Source organism: Protopterus annectens, chromosome 8.part0, assembly GCF_019279795.1.
Source record: "Protopterus annectens isolate FY-2018-M chromosome 8.part0, PAN1.0, whole genome shotgun sequence".
Taxonomy (NCBI): Eukaryota; Metazoa; Chordata; order Ceratodontiformes; family Protopteridae; genus Protopterus; species Protopterus annectens.
Window position 1 is genome coordinate 1,788,181,837 of NC_056741.1, and position 17,224 is coordinate 1,788,199,060.

At 43.6% G+C, this 17,224-nt stretch overlaps 1 long non-coding RNA gene across 3 annotated transcripts in view; it reads right to left on the reverse strand.

Moving 5' to 3' along the window:
* Nucleotides 1-17,224, reverse strand: part of LOC122809645 — a 1,890,825-nt gene that overhangs the window by 439,923 nt on the left and 1,433,678 nt on the right. For all 3 annotated transcript variants that reach the window (XR_006365935.1, XR_006365936.1, XR_006365934.1), the window contains one exon: nucleotides 7,624-7,759. This is a non-coding gene — a long non-coding RNA (uncharacterized LOC122809645). The remainder of the gene's footprint in view (nucleotides 1-7,623; nucleotides 7,760-17,224) is intronic.

Genomic DNA, 17,224 nt, shown 5'->3' on the forward strand with positions numbered 1-17,224 from the left:
TAAGTACAAACTCGCAGTTTTAAAAGTACTGTATTTTCATTTTTTCTGTTTCCCAATTGTGTGTTTCATTGAACAGTGTGCTGTGTGTCTCTCTGCTATAACAGGGGGTGGTGGTCTTATCACTTCTTTGTTATCTGATATTTAATAGCCTAGAGGGATTCCTCTGTACTTTAAGTACTAGTCACAAAGTTTGAAAAATAATGTTATGCTCAACTTCTGAGAGACTTGCTTGGCTACAAACATCTGCATTAGAAGCTGAAGTTAAGTGAAACTTGCAGTAGTTTATTTTAGTCTTCTGTTAAGTACAAATTTGCAGTTTTAAAAGTACTGTACTTTCATTTTTCTGTTTCCTAATTGTGTGTTTCATTGAACAGTGTGCTATGTGTCTCTCTGCAATTAGTTCCCCACCCTCCCTCAGTGTTCTTGCATTGGTTATTAGTGTTGGTGGCTCTGGAATTGCCTGCCCCTCCTGTAAGTCTATATTAGAACACTCCTCCTGGGTCCATCTCATTTCCTCACTTAACCGAGTACAGTGAAATCATATTCTGAGTCTAGTGTTCACTCTACTTAATACAGAGAGAAGATTTGAGAAGGCCAACCCACTTAGGTTCTTCCTTCCTCTCTCCTAGCACTTAAAAAAATTGCACTTTATTCATCTATTTACTTTACTTGTGTTTCCTCCTACTTTATTTTGCTTTTCTTAAAAGTACTCAATTTTACTTATTCTGCTGCATTTATTACTGCTTGGTAGTAGCCTGATTAAAGTGCAACTGTTATTCTAAGTCTTTTGGTTTAAGCACTTGGGCTTCATACAGGCTGTTTTACATTAAGAAGGTTTGTGGTCTGCACTGTTGTGGCAGGACAGGTAGCTTACATCCTTCTAAGCTGGGAATTGCTGATTGAAGGCCCAGTGTCTGCTATTCTAAAAGTGTATTAGTTCTGGCTTAAGCACTTGGGCTTCAGGCCAGTTATTCTACATTAAGAGGGTTTGTGGGCTGCACTCTTGTGAGAGGAGAGGCTGGATTCTGCCCTTCTGAGCTGTGAATTTCTGGTCACAGGCTTATTGTGCCTGCTTAGTTGAACTGTTTCTTTCTGAAATTGGTGCGCCTTGTTGCTGTAGCATAGACCAGATTCAGGCCTGCTGAATCTAGCTTTGTTTGTATAACTTGAGTACTGATCGAGGCCATCTTTTTTGGAGAAGTTTCCCCTGCACCCTAGTAGCAGGAGTGTGCAGTTAGAACTTGTCTGATTGAAGACTGCTGGAACAGGGCTCAGTTTTGAGCTTTTTTTCTGGTTAATTGGGTAACTTGTTTAAATCAGTTTGTTTCTTTTCTATTGTTTTATACATATATATAAAATTGCACTTTATTCATCTGCTTTTACTGTATTTGTGTTTCTTCCTACTTTATTACTAGGAGCATTCACTACAACTCTGATCTGTGATATATAACAATAAGTATCCTTTTCTGTGCATTTAAAGTGTTTTTTTGATTGTATCTGCTTTATTTTATGAAAAAAAAAAATATATATATATATATATATATATATATATATATATATATATATATATATATATTATTTACTATATTTATTTATTCCAGTTTGGTGACCGGGGAAGTCCACTGGGCTCGAAAGCCCATTTTCAGTGAAGGCCCGGGGAGAAAAGCTCCACAATACAAAGTTACATTACACAGAGAATTACAAGAAAAATATTTGCATTGCAATCAACAGGTAGTATAACAGTCAACATGTAGTATTACAGTCAAAACAAGTATCATTCAGTAAAGACAGCAAAACTATTAAAATTTCTTTCAACAGAAAGACAGGCATACAGCATGATGGCTGGATGTTACTGTTTAGTTACATTTATAATCTAAGTATATGAGAGAAATTAGGAAGGTATGAAGGTTAGCCAGGAGAGAAGGAGGAGCAGAGCTTGGGATGTATGAGTTGAAGAGTGCAGTTACATTTCCTGTGAAGAAACAGGTAAGAATGAAGTTGTGTTTTGAAGGTGTGTGGATTGTCACAGTTCCCCAGAGTAGAGGGCAGGGCATTCCATTTTTGGCTAGGGAAAAGGAGAGTAGAAGCTGACCAGCTGAGCACTTGGGTTTTTGGACGATTATAAGGTTTTGGTGAGTAGATCTAAGGGGTCTAAGGGGAATATATGGTTGTAGGATATTAGATAATGCAGGGCAGCTAGCAGGTTGGAATAATAATTTGTGGGCTGTGACGATTTGGAGGAAATACTTGTTTCCCACCTTTCTAAGCTAGTATAGTCCAGTTTTCAGGTTAGTGCTGAATTCAGGGCTGTGTTACAAATCTCTGTGTTTGCTCATACCTTACATGGAAAGAAGGAAGCTTCTCTGTTCACCTGTGAGAGAGGGGAGCTTTGAGCTGCATATCTGTCCCTGGAGGAGTGGTTTCAGCCCAGAAATTAGTAGTTTATTGGCCATTTTAGGCTAATTTCTATCTCTTTCATTTCCCTGCTATAAATACCACGCGGGCAGTGCCAGTTAGCTAGGGTAAAATTATTCCCGGCTCCACAAAGTCTCCTCTTCAATTTTTCCCTTGGAACTAGACAAACTTTCAGCTTAAGCACTCAAGCCATTCATTTCTCAGCCCGGCACTTGCTCAAAACTTATAGCAAGCACTTATAAACCCTAGCACTAGGCCCTCCCGTACTGTACAGAAGGACAAGGCTCTCTATTCCACCTTACCAGCCATCCAGTAAAACAGTTCACTGTACCTATCCAGGCATGTCCAAAGGGCAGTTTCAGGTGTACTCTCTAGTCCGACTAGTGAATCTGGGCATTTTGAGGCAATGTTACAACTGCCTCATGTACACAGACAACCCTCTCCTCCTACTATCAAACACTAATACATGCAAGAGATGCAATTATACAGCCAAACTGGAGGCTAAGCTCTCTCAACCCAAGACTGGATCAGACAGTCAAGAGGAGAAGGGAAATACTTGCATCACACCACCAGTCTCACACAGACCCATTAAACCAGCACCGGCAAAAAACAGACATAAATGCATGAAAACATACTTGGAGGCTCTAAATAAAAATCTGCAAAACCAACAGAGACCTCCAAAGCAAACATCCAAGCAACCTCCACCCCCCAACACAAACCATGAAACACATACTTCACAAAACCAGTGTGCCATGCAATCACAGCCCTTAAGGCAAAATAACATACCCAACATACTAGTAAAAGGCGACTCTATAGTCAGGCCCACTGACATCCAACTCACTAGGCTGAATAAGGAGAAGGTTACTTTTAGCTGTCTGTTGGGTGCCAGGATCCACCACATAACACAAGCACTCAGGTAACTGCAGAACAAGTACAAATATGACTCTGTCATTGTCCATGTTGGTGTGAATGACCTGAGCCGTACCTCCCTGGAGTACATGAAAAGAGACATGGAAGAGCTCTCTGATCACGTAGCCCAGGCTGGTATGACCCTGACCCTGAATAGCATCCTGCCCTCACCAAGAATGATACCATGGTATAAAGAAAAAATTATCGATTTCAACAACTGGCTAAGTTTCTTGTGTCATTCAAAGGGGATCCAGTGTTTGTCCGCCTGGGATGACATGCTCGACAAGCCATGCTGCTTTGCTAGAGACGGCTTGCACCTGTCACCCTTAGGCTTTCGAATGCTGGCCAAGGCTCTTGCTACCCCCATAGTGCCTTTTTAGGCAAGGCTGAAAATACAAACCCACCATCGTAAATAGCACAAGTAACAAAAAACTGAGGGTAATGCTACTCAATGCCAGAAGTCTAAACCTCAAAATTCATGCACTCGAGGCACTCCTCAGTATGGAGAAAATCGATATATGTGCAGTAACAGAAACCTGGTTTAAGGCTTCAGAGAGCACACCAGCACTACTAGGCTACAACTCATACCATACATTTTGGCCACAGAACCCAAACCGAAATACAAAAGGCGGGGGCGTATCCATATTCATCAAGGATACCCACACCTCCAGGTTAGTGGCACAGCACTATGCTTCAGAGATCATTCACGTGCAACTAACAACGGGCAAAACTGCAATTCAAACTGTAGCTTGCTACAGATCACCCACCATATCCCAGGACCCCCATTCCGCGTTTCTAGAAACACTGGGAAACATAAAGGTCCTACCAAACACCCTAATATTGGATGATTTCAATTACCCAAACATTAACTGGGAGAACTACTCAAGTACTAACTACCTTGCCCAACACTTCCTAGAATTTATAAACTCAAATGCCCTGGTTCAAATGGTCAACACTCCCATCAGAGGTGACGACATATTGGGCCTGGTCATCACCAACATGGGCGACCAGTGTTCCACACCGGAGGTCAACCTCTCGCTGGTTAGATCTGTCCATAAACAAATCACTTTGGACATCCACATTCCGCCCCCACCACCGGACAAGGAAACCACCGTGAAAAACTTTTTAAAAGCAAACTTCACATTACTTAAGACTGAGGTGGAAAGTTTCAAAGCCCCCATGTTGAAGGATAACACTGTCCAAGCTGCAAAATCCTTTACTAATGCATTCTACGGGCACCTACAAGAATGCATGGATCATGCCATCGCAAGCAAAACCAAGACTCACTCCTCCAAGAAAAGGAAACCAGTCTGGTGAACTCCTGCCATAAACAAGCTATACAATAGGAGGAGGAAACTAGTATAGAAAAGAGTAAAATCCCAAAAAGGGAAGACATCCCTAAACAGTATCAGCAAGAAACTACGATCCCTCATAAAATCATCCAAGGCAAGCTTTGAAAGAAAAATTGCCAAGGACTCCAAAGATAACCAGAAGGCATTCCTTAGCTATGTCAAGAATCTAAGTGGAAATGCTCAGATCTGCTTGGAGTTAGTGCAGAATGGCTCAAAATACACTGAACCGATCGATATTGCCAACATCCTGGTAGACAGGTTCAGCGCAAACTTCACCCCCCTCTCACCTCCAAAAGGGCCCATAACCATACCAGAAGAATGTAGAGTCCCTGAAATCAAAGACACTCAGGTTAAAACAGCCCTCTCCAAAGCCAAAAACACAGCATCAATGGGACTGGATGGTGTCCCAGGCTGCGTCCTACACGAGCTCAAAGACTAACTAACCCCTCACCTAAACACACTGTTCAAACTCAGCCTCTCCACAGGCTATGTACCCATAGACGGGTGCGCAGCAATGGTTATTCCGCTCCACAACAGACCCCGGGAACTATTGCCCTACAAGCCTGACTAGCTTGGTCTGCAAGGCTATGGAGCGCATCATCATGGAACTCATTAACAGAGACATTGGGAACCTCCAAACACTGGACCCTACTGGCTTTGTTAAGGGCAGATCATGCCTCCTAACCTGGTGGACTTCTTTGAGACAGTTACCAAGGCTATAGACGAGGGAAAGGAGGTACACACAGCCTACCTAGACCTCGCTAAGGCCTTCAACATCATTCCCCATTCTGGTATTATAGACAAGCTCACCAGCCTGAACATAAACCCCTACGTCACAAGATGGGTTGCCAACTGGCTCACGGACAGAACCCACATGGTGGGAGTTGTGGGAGCTAGGTCCAACTCTAAACCGATTACAAGTGGCATTCCCCAGGGCTCAGTCCTAGGACCCCACTTGTTCGGCATATACTTCTCAGAGGTACAGGCAAGCACAGGAGGATTATGGCTGACCAAATTTGCAGACGACTGCAAACTAGGGGCTATAATTGACTCTCCGGCTGACACAGACATCCTCCAAAAGGGTCTCACTGAGATGGATACCTGGTGTCAAAATCATGGCCTCAAGCTAAATGCCAAAAATTGCATAGTCATCCCCTTTGGAAAAAACAAAGTACCCACAAACTACCACATAGGTGGTAGTCCCCTAAATACAGAAGACGTAATAAGGGATCTGGGGACCCAAGTAGATAGTAATCTCACCTTTGATAATCACATTGCCAAAGTGGTTAGAAAATCCTTCTACGTGGCCCACCTAATCACAAAAGGGTTCGCTTCCAGATCAAAAGATGTCATTGTGCCCCTCTAGTCATCACTCATCAGACCCATCATAGAATACAACGCCCCATTTGGAATGTACCTTACAAGACACCTGCAGCAGCTGGAAAGACCACAGAAGTACCTCACCAAGAGGAACACTGGCCTCAAACAGATGCCCTATGCAGCTCAACTGAAGAAACTCCAACTGTACTCTGTTGCATACCGCCTACTCAGAGGTGATCTCTGCCTGACATACAAGGCCATGTCCAACCCAGAATGGATGAACACGCTCCACCTAAAGAAATCCTTATCCCCTCGAGCCACACGCTCTAGGGATCTAAACCTCAACACAACAATAAATAGGGAATGCTGGAGGGACAGATTCCTGTCCCAGAGACTTCCCATGCTTTGGAACAAGATTCCAATCTACATTATGCAGAGCTCCTGGCTAACACTCTTCAAAAGAAACCTTGACGAGTGGATGGGAAACAAAGTTTACCCCAGGGATCACTTCAGTGGCTCTGCTAGACAGAGGCACAGGGAACTAATTTAAAGGGGCAGCAAAAGCCAACACATTCTGTCTAGGCTTATAAATGCCTTCGGGCAGATAGCCTAGTACCTACCTATGAAACTATCTGCCTTTGGGCAGCGCCTAGTACCTACCTATGAACTTATGAACCTATGGGTGAAGTACAAGTAGCCCTACAGGCATTACACTACAATGTGGTGGAGAAACAAGAACAAAGTCACAGGACGAAACACTTACTAGGAACTGGTCAGTCTACATCCTTATTTCCACCTACAATCTAAAGCTTTGGATAATGACGGAAAAGAAGAGATCACGGAAAAAAACAGCAGAAAACAGACTGTTTCACCAAACCGGTAGACGCGCACTCCATGACACAGTGAAGATCTCAGTAAGTTAAACAGATAACACAAAGTGAAATTTCAAATTAATTAAAACTGATAAGCTTTCGCAGTAATGCTCACTCAGCTCAAACAGCAAAAGACAGTGAAAGACTAAATAAATATACAACTTGGAGAGAGCTCAGAGTACAGCCACCTGACTTCTGAGCTGGCAGACATCAGATGAAGTAGTATGGACACCTTGGTAGGATGAGGTCTATACACCTTTTCAGGATCTGCCCTGGGCACCCCCCCCCAAAAAAGAGGCATATTAGGCACAGACAATTATGAAGTAGCCCCAAGGTAAATTCAGTGCATACTGGACAGATTATATATCAGCTTACACTGAAATGCCACAGGAACCCACAAGATAAGCTGGACACTGATGCTATGGATGGGGAAGTCTGGTCTACCTCAGTCAGCCCATTATCACAGAGAGCTCACTAGAATAAGTGGTTTAGCAAACAGATGGTCAGTGACTATAGCAGCAACAGAATCTTTGCACAGAAGAATCACCTGACTACATCGACAATGAGTTTTATTACTATGTTAGTTTGTTGGTGCAATGTAACTTACATACGCAAACTTAGCCTTCTCTATTCTTACACTATTTAAAACTTTTGCCATTAATTTTTGGTATTACTTCTCAGGCTGGGTTTGGAAATGGACCAAAACACTCACTTGGTTACAAATACATATATACAAACTTATATAAATAAAATACCTTTTCAGATTAGTAAGTGGTCCCAATGAAGACTGCTGCAGGAAAATATTGCCAACTGATAAAAAGATGACTGACAACAGTTCTTTATGCAATTAACCCACCGCAGGAATCTCATGAACTAAGACGCACAAATTTCCTAAAAGACAATAAAAACAGACACTGAGTAATGATAATAGACTCTCACGGACAGTATAATTTTGGACTATTTAATCAAGCAATGTGTAAAATTATTTAGAACAAAACTGTGTACTATTTTCCAGATATTTGTCCTTGGAGCTCTGCACTGTAATCAGCCAGAATGACTGCAAAATCACTGCTATCATACAGCCAGTAGATGTTAACAGCATTTGTAAAGATCAGTTAAGGCATCTCTCTCTGTTTTACATATAAATATGTATATATATATATATATATATATATATATATATATATATATATATATATAGATATACATACACACACACAGACACACACACACACACACACACACACACTTTATATTTTCAAGAAGCAGCTGTTAATATCCATCTTATTCCAACATCCTCTTCCTTGTCTTTATCATCAATGTTACAATCAGCTAGACAGACCACAGCAACATATCAAAAATACTGTTTACTCTTAAAATAAACCAACCACTGAATATCTGTATATAGCGATAGCTTGAGTAATAACTCTATGAAAGGGAAAAGCTAATAGTTATTACTGCACCATTCCAATGAGATAATAAAACTTCACCTGCCACAAATATTTGAATTTGAATAATAAAACTTTTTACTGAAATAAAGTTGGGCTGGATTCAATAACTGTAGACCATTCTGAGTGAATAGACAACACAAGCATAACTCCCACCTTCTTCCTCCTAATTTTAGTTTTCCCACTGATTTTCTTGCAAACTTAAATATAGAGAGGTATTCATAAGGTTTACCACAATGTGTAGACTATATATACACTTACATCTAATTTCCCTGTCTGAATAGACAGGACACAAAATGCAGCTGGGATGTTCTTGAATACAGATTGTGTACACTTAGTGTAGGCATTTATGAATCCGGACCAAATACACTCTACAACCCCACCTACAATGCTTTACTCATCAGCACTCACAATTACTCCATTAGCCCTACTAATCTCTCTTGACTGTCTGACCTATCTCTCACAGTTTCCCAACCCTTACCATACCTCACTTACACCCTCCACTGCTTCATGCAATCATCCTCAGCCCCCTCTTACTCATCCATCTCACATGAACTCTTCAGCTCCAACACTACATATCTATTCAAACCTAAGCTACTCCACTCCCCATCCCCCCTACACTCATCTCCTAAATGTCATAGCAAAAAATCACTAGTCTCACTCAACCCATACTACCCATCCCCACCAGACTACTGGACTCTACTCCTCCACCAATTCTCTCTTTCACTTGCCGGCGACATCCACCCTAACCCCGGACCCACCTCTAACATTAATGTCTCCGATCCTTCCTCTCAACCCACAAAACCTAAATCCATTTGCCTCACTACACTTAATGCTCAAAACCTTAGAAACAAAATCATTAACCTCCATGCCTGGCTCTCCCATAACCACCCCGACATAACTGCCATTTCTGAACCCTGGCTCAAATCCGACATAAAAGATCACAAAATCCTATCACCAGGTTACCAAATCATTCGCAATGACAGAGCCCACAAAAAAGGAGGTGGACTAGCTATATTCTACTACACCTACCATACCATAACTCCCTACACCAATAAAAGTCCAACCTTTGCCAATGCGAAATTACAATAGGCTTATTAAAAATAAACAACCACAAATCCATATGTATCGCTGCGCTCTATATCCCCGCAGGTGATAACATCAAAACACTTGAGAACATCCTATCCTTGTCCTCCTTCCACATAAATGATGAAACCTGTATCCTTGGTGATACCAACATCAACTGGACCACTATTAACTGTAAGGCCCCTTCCCACACTATCAACCTATACAATTTCTCCCAACTAATTAATTCACCAACCAGACCAAATAAAGATGGTACCTGTGGAACCATCACTGACTGGATCCTAACAACTCATCCAAATCTAATCACCAAAACTGGAATAATATCAGATCCTCTCAGCAATCACTTACCTGCCTTCACCAACCAGCTACCATCTCCTCTACAAAAACAACACCACTACATTTAAACCCACAACCTCTCCTCTTTCATTCCCCAAACTTTCTCAGAATGCCTAAAGTGTATTGACTGGTCCCCTATAAAATCCCTCTCACTAGATGATGACATATCCTACTTTAACCACTCATTCCTGATCCTCCTCAACCAGCAAACCCCCCTGAGAACCAAACACATCAAAACCAAAACCTGCCCACGGTTATCAAAAGAAACTAAACTAGCCATGCAACAAAGGGACAAAAAATGGAAACAGCATCAAAAACATAAAAACCCAAACTCCTTCCTAGAATTTAAGCATCTCTGAAACTCCACAAAAAAGCTAATAACTAAAGATCACAAAGCTCACTACTCCAAACTCCAGTCCTTGCACTACACAAACCCCCAAAAATTTTGGGACTCCATCTCATCAATTCTGCACCCTGGTAATAAAGAAAACCCCTGTCCGAATCCCGCCCTCTCTGACCTTGACACAGCCTCACAGTTCAACTCATTCTTCAGACTACACAGCCAAACTATCCACTTCCTTCCCACCCTCTCCTCCAACCACAGCCCCTCCCACCACAACCTCCACCCCCTCCACACCCTTCTGCCTTACTCCCATTCCCACAAGCACTATAAAAAGACTCCTCAAACTCAAACCCTGTTGCAATGCACCTGACAACCTTCCACCTACCTCCCTCAAACTACCTGCAGACAGCATCGCCTATCCCATCTCTATTCTTATAGATAGAGCCATACAAGAATCATACATCCCTTCCATCTGGTGCCATGCCTACATCATCCCCCTACACAAAGGTGGCAAGAATACTGACACCACCAACTTCAAGCCTATTGCCATCCTTTCCCCTCTTTCTAAAATTCTAGAGAAAACCATTCAAGTACAACTAATGACACACCTAACCCAAAACAATCTCCTCTCCCCTACTCAACATGGCTTCCGCCCTGCCCACTCCACCATGACTGCCCTTCTTTCCTTTCTGGAAACCATCAACACTGAACAAGACTCAGGCAAACTTGTATCTATGCTATTCCTAGATTTGTCAAAAGCCTTTGACACCATCTCCCACAACCTACTCATATCCCAACTTTCCACTCTACATCTCTCTCCCACCACTATAGCCTGGTTTTCCAGCTACCTGTCCAGCCGCCAACAAGCTGTCCAATGGAAAACTTCAAACTCCCCCTTCCTACCTACACCCACAGGCGTCCCTCAAGGTTCTGTTCTTGGCCCTTTACTCTTTAACCTGTTTAGTAACAACTTTCACCACTCCATCCCAGAGTCATCTGTCATCCAATATGCAGATGACTCGACTATCATCTGCTCAGGCTTCTCATCCTCTGAGCTCCTTGCAAAAACCCAATTAGCCTTCTCCACAACCGAAACCGGGATGCAGTCCAACCACTTAGCTCTAAATGCAAATAAAACCAAACTAATGATATTTTCCCCTACCAAAAACTATTACTGACAAAACCTCATTAACCGTACAGAGCCAGAACAACACCCCCCTTGAAACTGTTCCAACCACCAAGCTTCTCGGCATCATCATTGATGGTCAACTAAAATATGATACCCACATCCACTCCGCAATCAAAAAAACCCACCAAAAGACAGGTCTCCTCTACACACAACTACTTCCTCAGCCCCTCTACCTGTCAAACCCTGGCATCCACCTTCCTGCTCTCCTCCCTGATGTATGGTGCCCCTCTGTTCACAAATCTCCACCTAGGCTTACAATCCAAACTTGAATCCTGCTACAACAAGATCTGCAAATCTGCAACCAATTCAAAAGACTCATCCCACCACTGCCACTCCCTCCTGACCCTCAACTGGCTTGAACTCCCCAACTACCTCAGTTACCTACAACTCACTATTACCCACAAGCTCATCTTTAAACTCACAAACTGGCCATCTCTCACTACATCCTTAAAACCCTATATACCCAACGGCCAACTCAGATCCACAAACCAAAATCTCCTTCAGGTCCACAAACCAGCACGACCTCCTGGCCACCTACACTGCCCTACTCCTTAGCCAAGCAGTGGAACCCCCCACCTTCGTAACCGTCCAAACCATACTAATTTCAAATCTCAGGTATTCTCTCATCTATTAGCCAAATGGAAATTCCCATGTCACGCCCCAACATTAACCCCTCTCTACCCCATCTCTTTCTACCCTGCAATGAAATCATTACCATTTACCAATTCTATTGCTTCATCTCAACCTAAAACAGTCTCGCCCTACCAGGGGCTGATTTTCTCTCTGCTATCTAATGTACTATACTTTCCATAATCCAATCTTCTTGTACTCTTTCCATGCAAAATGGTCCACCTAACCTGCAAAGGGCTAGTAGCTACTTGTTTAATTGTTCTGTACAAATCTTTGTTATTCTTTTGTAACATGTAACATGTAACTTGCAATATTTGGAGGTTTTCTCCTCGGGCCTCCACTGAAAACAGGCCCTTTATGGCCCAGTGGACTTCCCCAGTCATCAAACTTAAATAAGTAAATAAATAAATAAAATACTGCATTTGCTAAAATTAAATATATCAGCAGCTTTAAAACTGCAGAAGGAAAACAAAAAAGGCATGTGTTTAAACATACAAATGATGTAAACAAACATGACAACAGCTTGTCTAACTCTACCATTACCATTAGCTAAAGAGACATACTACATGTCTAACTTTGACTTAGAAAAATAGAAGTTATGTTCTTACCATAACGTTCCATGTTAGTTGTCTTCTTCTCGCCTTCTTCTTGCTGGATGGGTTCCAGGGCCCTCAGGCCCGGCTCGAGGCCCCTATATCCCACAATGCTAGGCGAGAGTTACCTCAGATCTCGTTTGTAAGCTAACCCCAGCTTATAATAGTAACAGAATAACTCTAAACAGAGTCCACCTCTAACAATAGGAAGAAAGATGGGTGACCTACATCCTGAACCAGGAAATATGCACAACAGCATATGCCTAAGAAAGAGGTGGTAGAAAGAGAGGTCACAATCACAACTCCTCTAGGTCTGTCCAGGCCAGGGGAAGGAGGGGAAGAAGGCGAGAAGAAGACAACTAACATGGAACGTTATGGTAAGAACATAACTTCTATATGTTAAGTTGTCTATCTCGCCTTCATTCTTGCTGGATGGGACTGGCCTAACGGAACAGACTCCTGAGAACAGTGGAACCAAAGTTAGCTCTATGCCTAGAAGCTAAGTCCAACTTATAATGAGAAATGAAAGTGTGAGGAGTAGCCCAAGTAGCCGCTGCACAAATGGTGTCAATAGGCAGTCTGTCTTGGAAGGCTAAAGAGGTAGCCAAGGCTCTGGTGGAATGGGCCTTAGGTTTATTAGGCAGTTTTTGGTGTCTAATTTCATATACAAGGGAAATCAAAGATGTTAGCCATCTGGATAATGATACCTTTGAAACTGAAAGTCCCTTTCTGCTTTCATAGTAGGAGACAAACAGCTGATCAGATTTTCTGAATTGTTTTGTTCTATCCAAGTAGTACCTCAATTGACGATGAACATCCAGGCAGTGTAATTTTTGTTCAGACCTATTGGAATATTCTGGAAAAAGACAGGAGGTCAATGCTTTGATTTAGATTTGACGTCGAGACCACCTTAGGCAAAAGGGACGGGTTAGTCGTAAGGATACTCTGTCCTTATGAAACAATAGATAAGGAGGTCGACAGCTGAGTGCTTGAAGCTCTGAAACTCTTCTAACTGAAGTAATAGCTACCAGAAAAATAGTCTTCCATGATAGCAATTTTAAAGAACAGGAGACTGCAGGTTCGAAAGGGGGAAGAATCAAAGAAGCAAGTACTAAATTTAGGTCCCAAGGAGAAGGAGGATTTCTTATAGGAGGTCTGAGAAGAAAAACTCCTTTCAAAAAGGCTTTGCAAAGCTTGTGGGACATTAATGCAGATTCAGAAATACCCACATGAAAGTTAGAAATAGCTGCCAATTGAACTTTAAGAGTAGAGGGAGATGAACCTGCATGGAAGAGTTCAGCTAGAAATTCAAGGACTAATTGGATGGAAGCAGTGAAAGGATCTATGTCCTTTCCTTGAGCCCAATATGTGAAGCGTTTCCCTTACTTCCTTTCAAATAAATCTTGGAAGATTTATGGGAAGCTATCAAAATATCTCGAGTTGGAACTGGAGGAACCAAGCAGTGAGGTTCAGAGACTGATGGATCAAAAGATCTGGAACTAGGTCCAGATTCCACGGTCGCTCCAAAAGAAATCGATGTAGAAAGGGAACCACACCTGTCGAGGCCAGTAAGGAGCAATGAGGATCAATGAGGCCTTCTGATCACTTGAGAGATTAGTGGGAAGGAGGAAATGCATACAGAAGTCCCGGGGCCAAACTTGGACTAGAGCGCCTCTAGTGAAATATTCTCTGCACTTGCTGTTTTGAAAATTTCTCTCACAACAGAGTCTTTCAGAGACCACTCGTGAGGCATGAGGATAGCTCTGCTCAACTTGTCCGCAATTTGATTGGACTTCCGGGGATGTGCGCTGCTATCAGAAACGCTGAGAAGAAATCGCCCATTGCCACACTCTGAGTGCTTTTGTTGATGTACCACACTACAGACATATTGTCTGTCTGGATGCAAAATCTCCCCAGGGAAGAGAGTCTTGAAGGGCAAAGCACTGCTCTCATCTCCAGAACATTTATGTGCAAGTGGCACCCCACCCGATCAGGAGGCATCCGTTGTCAGAGTAGCAACCGGAGGGTGGAACAAAGGGTCTTCCCAACAAGAGCTGAGGGGAAGACATCCACCACATGAGATGATTTTTGCACGCTTATGATCATAATGGTGTGAGACATTGGAAGTTGCTGGTATGACCATTGAGTAAAGAGCATCCATTGAAGGATCGAATCTGGCTAATGGAAGCAGAGGTATGGCCGCGCCATAATTCCCAACACTTTCAGAACTAACCTGGCTTTGATTCTGTTGTTGTTGAAAAGGAGTGAGACCAGTTTGTGAATGTCTGTTATTCTCTGATGTGTTAGTCTCGCAGACATGTCTACTGTGTCTAGATTTGCCCTATGAAAGTAAACAGACTTTTATTGAAATGCCTAACTTTTGACAAATGCGAAAAGTGTAATCCCTGGCCATCAGAAGGAGATGCTTGGTGGGAGCTGTGAGGAGCCAGTCGTCCAAATATGGAAACACCTGGAATCCTTGTCGTCTCAGGTGAGAAGCTACCACTGCCATGCATTTGGTAAACACCGGGGCAGTGGTGAGACCAAAGGGCAGGGCCCTGAACTGAAAATGACTGGTTCCCAGCCTGAAGCGGAGGAATCTTCTTATGTGATAGTACGATCCTGAAGGTCTATAGAGCACATCCAGTTTGGAAGGATGGATTGCAGCGTGACCATCCAATCTTGCTTTCTTGACTGATCTGTTCAAGATACTGAGATCCAAAATTGGTCTCCAGTCCCCTGTTTTCTTTGGAACTAAAAAGAACCTTGAGTAGATTCCGGATCCTTGCTGGTCTGCTGGAACTGGCTGAATTGCTCTTTTGCAAGCAGTTTTGAAATCTCCAAACCGCTAGATCCCTTTGCCGGTGGAACATCTGGAAGGGATTTTTGATTGGTTTGGAGCGCCAAAAGGGGATAGAATAGCCTTGAAATGATGGACTGTACCCATTTGTCTTGAGTCAGGGATAGCCAGGCTTCTGGGTACAGTGACGGTGGGCAGTCGGGCATCAGGGATGCTGAAAGGGCTTGTCAGAGAAGGCTTCGGACCCCTGCCCCTAGGCGGCGTCTACCATTGTTATTCCCCTCTGCCTCTGGCGGGAAACGACTTCTGTGCGCAGGCGAAGTCCCTTGAGATTGTTTACGGAACCACATCTTTCCACCTTTCTGGCCTTTGGGGTAAGGCCTAGAAGGAGTAGAAAAACGGACTCGACGGCAGAAAGGGTCTTGCCATCAGTTTCGCACCTAGTCAAGGTTTCTTTCACTTGAGGACCAAAAGAGATGATCCATCAAACGGGAGTTAGTGAAAGACGCCTTGAAGGGTCCGCAAATTGCATAGCCGCATCCAGGCATGCCTACGTAAGGCCACACCTGTCCCTGCATGGAGGAGTTGGTTATGGAGTTAAGGGTAGCCAGCTGTGTGTTCATCTTATCTTGAAAACCTTAACATTTCACTCGCTTCCTTGATCAAGTCCCTTTGAAGACGAGTAAAATGGCATAGGTAGTTCAGCGAGCGCATGGTAAATGTCGCTGACGAGAACATCCGTCCATGGACCTAGATTCCTTGTTAGGTGGATGGACAGGTACTGAAGGATCAGCTAGCTCCTTCTTAGTGGCAGCAGCTACCACCATAGCATCCACAGAAACTCCTTTGTTAAGAACTGTTTGTCTGCTGGTGCCGTTATGAACTTGGAGGGTCTCCTGGGAGTGGGGTCCACTGAATCAGGAGCCGTCCATGCCGGACACCCAGGAGGTGGAAGGGCCTCAAGATACACAGATTCATCCTCCCTCTGCTTCAGGATCTCTAGAATGTCTGCAAATGAGACATCTTCAGAAGGGGAACGGGGAACCCTCAGAATCATCTAAATCTGTGTCAGACGTGATGGACTCAGGTGAGTCAACGTGTTTCCTCACTTCCTCTTCCGAGGGGCTCTTCTGCCAAATCAGGAGAGGCCTCGGAAGAGATTGAGGAGCTGGCTCTCTGCGGTCCGGGATGAGGGAGTGAGTCGACTTGACCTGAGGATGCACCCCTGTCAGGCAAAGCCAGAGGTCCCCGCCCCGAGGCTAAGAACCTCCCTCGGCACTGACAGTGATGGCTCCGAGGCCGATGTCGGAGCCGAACTCACCCTTAGCGCACCGAGAGGGAGGGAGGGGTCGGACAAGGGTCCGATGCCACTCCCCCCTCGCGACCGGCGAAGTCCGCGCCGAGATTCTTCCAAGGAAGAAATCGGCTCAAGAGAGTCGAAGGAGGAATATATTGATGGACCGGGCAGGCATCGACTGATGAGTCGGGCTCTGAAGCATCTGGGCCAGTGCCTCGGAGATCCTGGCCAAGGGATGGTGACCTGGTCTGGTCGGAGCCGACACGGAATTTTCTAATCCCTCCCAGCCGGAGCGAGAGGAGGGACAGAAACTGTGGACTGAGACTCATCGGTTTAGAAACCTTATAGATGCCTTAGAGGGCTTCCCTGTAGATACAGAAAGGGAATCCTCTGGCTTGAGTAAGCCCCTTAAAATTTAACTTTTTTCTTTCCTGCAGGACCCTGCATCTGTCAGAGACATTTTCAGACCTTTGCTTCTTTAGACATATCTAAAGGTGTAATCACACACACACAAACACACCCTGTCTAGTTTAAATTATAATAAACCACTAACTAGGTTTTTAATAAGAAAAATAGAACTTAAAGTTCTTGAGGGAAAGTCACTTACCAAGAACCGAAAACCAACACGATCTGA